Source organism: Salvia hispanica, chromosome 4 (assembly GCF_029641045.1).
Source record: "Salvia hispanica isolate PSC_SH4W2 chromosome 4, Shi_PSC_v1, whole genome shotgun sequence".
Classification (NCBI taxonomy): domain Eukaryota; kingdom Viridiplantae; phylum Streptophyta; class Magnoliopsida; order Lamiales; family Lamiaceae; genus Salvia; species Salvia hispanica.
In genome coordinates this window covers 29,339,059-29,344,473 of record NC_142695.1, presented here as the reverse complement: position 1 = coordinate 29,344,473, position 5,415 = coordinate 29,339,059, and positions in this window count along the sequence as shown.

The window sequence follows — 5,415 nt, the reverse complement described above, 5'->3', positions numbered from 1 at the left end:
CAGTGGAAGGGTTTCACAAGAACTCGATAGATACATTGGTTTAGGAGAGTCATCAGACCACTCTTCAAACGTCAATGTACTGGACCCTTGGAATTATACAGAGGCACTTGCGGATGCTGATCATTGCGAATGGGTGAAAGCAATGGATTCAGAACTTCAATCTATGATAAACAAAAACGTATACAATTTGTTAGTCCTACCTGAAGGTTGTACTGCCATTGAGAGTAAGTGGATATACAAACGTAAACGCGGACCCGATGGACGTGTCAAATCTTTAAAGCAAGACTAGTGGCCAAGGGGTATAGCTTAAACAAAGGTATTGATTACGATAAGAGCTTCTCCCCAGCGGCCATGATCAAACCGATGTGGATACTTCTGTCTATTTCAACGTACATGGATTGGGATGTGTGGCAGATGGACTTTAAGGCTGCATTCTTGAATGGTAGTCTTGAGGAGACAGATCCCGTCAAGGGCAAGGAACACATGGTTTGGAAGCTAAAGAAGTCCTTTTATGGACTCAAGCAGGCATCTAGATCATAGAACCAGTGTTTCGATCAATTTGTTTAAAAGTTTGGATTCGAAAACTGCCCAAATGAAAGCTGCGTATACAAGAAGGTTGAGAAAGGGAATGTGGTGTTCTTAGTTTTATATATAGATGACATTCTTTTAATTGGAAAAAATTAAAAAATGTTGTCAACAGTACGAACTTGGTTGTCAAACCAGTTCGAGATGAAAGATATTGGAGAAGCTGGACACATTATCGGTATTAAGGTCCTCCATGAACGTGAAAAGAGAATGTTATGCTTGTCACGAGAATCTTACGTCGAGACTATACTTAGATGCTTTAGCATGCAAGATTCCGTGAAGGGCATGTTAGGTTTGGTATACTGAAAAGCATGTTTCGAACAAGTTTCGCGCGAATAGAATCTTGCTTGTATACGTAAAACTCTACAATCCACTTTTAACCCGATTTAGTATTATTCGAGCAGTCTCGCACATATAGAATCACTATTATTATTACATTGTGTTTGCTTGTGCATTTATAAGATGTTTTACAAACATTTAAATGCATAAGAAGTAAACAAAGTCTAAGTCTTTTGCTTAGTAGACCGGTTGTGGGCGTCTTCCACTTTAAGGTAACACGGTAAGATCTATGCAATGCTTTGCAAAAGAAAAAGAAGAATTTCACAACCTAGATAGGCTTTGGCTACCTATCGTGAAAGGTTGCAATGTCAGTCCGCATATTTCTAAGCCTTACTAAAATAAGATGACATTGGTGTGGTATAGCACTGAACGGATCTAACAGCAAGACGTGTGTCTTTATGCTATCTACTGAAAGACTAGGTCTTGATAAAATACTATTTCTTAATCTACATATGTTAGCATTGAGCATACTGTATTGATTATGCACTACTTTGACTTATCAAATGGTGCGGGTTTTTCGCAACCCAATAATCCTGATATATTGGGTAGTGGTGATTAATATCTAGCGGTGCTAGGATTGCTATTATGTTGAAACGTGCGCGAGGTGAGTCTCGTTTGATAATGTCCTCAAGAGGAGCTCGAACAAGGTTTTATTATTCGGAAAACTGGTCAGTTGGAGTTTTATTACTCTATGAATAATAAATAAATGCTTCTTGCTAAGACCACTCTTGGAATTAATAAGATATTAATTAATTAAGTCCATAGCAGACATTAATTAATTAATGGACATTTATATCTTAAGCGCGGGAAATAAATAATAAATAATGGAAACCCTAATTACTTGTAATTTCGGATTTGGATGGGGAGAGTTCAATATTACTTCTGTAGTGGCTGCTCGTAATATTCCAATTATAACTTATATTAAATTGTGGGTTCAATTTAATTAGTAAAAAGTAAATTGGATGAGCCCATATCCAAAACCTTCCATAGATCTCTGTCTGGGCCCAAAATGAACTTAATATAAATAGGAGAATAAAGGAGACATAATTAACACAATTTTTATTCTCAAATTTTTTGAAAATTTCGAATTCTCTAGCTGTGGAGGATTTCGAATTCTTCACCTATTCCCAAAAGGATTTCTTTTGTCTTCTTAATTTAAGTCCTAGTATTTTGATAAGATCAGCCCACCCTGATATCGAGATACAGTTCGGGAACCAGAGAGAAGATCCGTGGTCTACTATCGAAGATCATCACGTGGAGAAGGCGCGAGCAATCGACGATTCTTTGGAGAATCAAAATCGGTAACTCTAAACCATAGAATTCATGTTTTAGGATTTACTATCTTTGAGCATGAATTATTTGCGTTCTAGCATGCAATTATCTGTTTAACATGTGAATTGATTAATCGCATAATCGGTCAAATAGATCCTATGTCTGATTTATTTGTTTTGTACAAGTCTTCCGCTGTGCAAGGGGCTCCAAACCCCAGCAATTGGTATCAGAGCCAAAAGTTGGCTCTGATTATGTGGATTAATCTCATGTTATGTGAATTTCTTGAATGCATGTTTTCTTCGTTGCGTGGTTGGATAAATTGCGAAACCAATTCTCACCAAATTGCGTTGTTTTTATCCGTGACTTTTGGAGAATTCGGTGGAAACTAATTCTCATAATAAAGTAATCTTTACGCCATGATTACTAGGAATTATGATTATGCGTATGTTATATGATGGCGTGTGTGATTACAACAATTATTGTGTACGTGAATCAATTCTTTGATGTATGCAATATTGTTTTTGCGCCAACCGTGAATCAATTCATTCGGAGGTGGGGCTGGCCTATGATCGTGTCAGCAGCGATGGCTGTCTGGTCGATCATGGCAGCAGCAGCCCCAAATTGGTGATAGCTCGCAAAGGTAGTATGATCATCGGCAAGCTGGCCAAGCTGTGTCGGCACCCAAGCTCTCGGGCTGGGCAGTCTGCGCGACGCATAGCAGCAGCGTGACGCCGATGATGATTCGGACTCGCGAGTACACGGGCTGTTGTGACAGCTGTGGTGAACATGCAGCGCCGGCGAAACAGTGGGAGCTCCGCGCGCACCGAGTTGCAGCGCTGCGAAGGCGAAGGAGAGCGAAGTCGACGCAGCAGCAGCAGCAGGCGCCGGCGGAGAGGATGCAGCAGCGCCGGAGTTCCGGGCAGCAGCGGCTGCGATACCCAGCAGGCTGTCGGAGGTGACGCAGGAGCAGCGTCCCTCCGTGAGCAGCCGCGCGACGTCGCGATGTCTTGTCCCGTGACTTCGGTTTCCAATTTTGATTAGGGTTTCCAAATCCTTGGATTCAATTTTGGAAATAATTCAAGATTTTATATATTATATAAGATTTGATTTTGTATTAAATCATGGATTAATTATAGATTTTATTCTTATTTTATGGATTTGTAGGGATTTAAATCCTAGATGAATCCTAGTTAAATTTGGATAATGACAATCTAACATTTATTTATATCCTATGAATTAATGTGGATTTATCCCTAGACAAATCCTAGTTGGACATAGATAATGATAATATTATTTTATTCTTATCCTATTTGTTTATATGAATTATATTCATAGATAAATTCTAGGTGGATTTGGATAATGATAATATAATATTTTATTCTTATCTTTTAGATTTATATGGATTTGTTCCTAGTTAAATCTTAGATAGATTTGAATAAATATAGTATAATATTATCTTATTTTATGGATTTATATGAATTTATTCTAAGATAAATCCTATATGAATTAGGATAAACATTTATATTAATTTATTTTGACCTATGGATTTGAATAGATTTTATTCTATTAAGACAAATCCTAGATGGATTAAAATAAGTATTAATCCAATTTATCCTTATCTTTTGGATTTATATCCTAGATAGATTAGGATAAAGATGATATATAAGAAATCCTTAATTAATTGGATTTAGATAAATTTATTTATCTAAGAAATCCTAAGTAATGTTTCATATATTTTAGATGTCTATTCTAAATAGAATTAAGATTTGTACAAATCTTTAATGATTGATTTTTATTTTTATCTTATGGATTATGATGGAAGTGTTTCTATCTAGTAATATCCTAGTACGATTTAAATAATGATAATCCTAGATAAACGTTATCTTGAATTGTAGGATTTGATTTTATGGAAATAAAATCTAGATTAATCCTAAATGGGTTTAGATAGTCAACTCTATCTTGATAAATCCTAAATAAATTTGGATAATTATTATCCAATATAAAACTTAATTATTTAATTGATTCTCCCATGACTAGATTAAATAATTGTCGATAATTATCCGGTGTATTTAAATGCCATGCATTAAATGGATTTATCTGTTTATTTGGCGTTTATCTATTTTAAGTGGATTATTTGCTTTATCTGCTGATGTGATAATTATGCAAAAACCATATAAAAATATCTAAGTGATGATTACAACAAGTGCGTTGTATACGGTCTCCATCGGTTGGACTGCCAAATTTTGTGAAGCTGATTTTCCAATATTATTGCCACCTGCAAAGTAGGGACAATAATCCTACGAAAACAGTAAGTTCATAAGGGCGGACTTCTCACATAATAAATAGAATGAACTAGAAAGTGGTTCCCAATATTATTGCCACCTGCAAAGTAGGGACAATAATCCTAAGGAACTGCGAGTTTCAGGGTTCAATCAGAATTTATGAGATAGCTTGGTTTTGTTATCAGCACATGAACATTGTCATGGGAGTGTGTTGTAGAAATAAAATTCTGTAATGCTAAATCCGATGGTCGTGCTTAGGCAACATTAGGCGTATTAACCTCCAAAGGAGGATACAATTTAATGCGTCAGTGTTATGACCAGTAAAATTGTCAAAATTTTAATGCGTATTAACCTCCAAAGGAGGATACAATTTATTAATTTTGCTGTTGTAAGATACACAATTGTTTTGTGGTTATTTGTGATTATGTATTGAGCATGAGCATGTGATAATAAGTTTCTTTGCCAAATCTTCATTATGTCATTTAATATTTGTCTGCGATCCTTAAAGAAAGAAAACTCGAATGCCTAAATTATGTAGACCGGAAACGAAAATGGATAAAATTTTCATCGCTGAAAGCTTGGTGTTTATACTCAATGATTCATGTCCTCCATTTCCTCGACATAATTCCACGAAGAATGTTCGAAAATGCATTATGCATGTACTTGACAAGCTCTTTGAGAAATAAGGTCAAGCTATTTTCCTTTAAGTAGCTCGAAAAGTCTTGGTTAATGACGATGAAAGATGGATATCAATAGAATCTGTCAAGATGATTCGATTGGAATATCCTAGAGTGACAGAATGTTTTGAGGATCTTTTGATCACTCAAATAGTTTCACTCAAATAGTTTCTGACACAAGTCATCGCCTAAAGTAACAAGAAATGACTATAAGAAGGTTTAACTGAAAATTAGAAAATCTTCAGAATAATAGTCGTTGT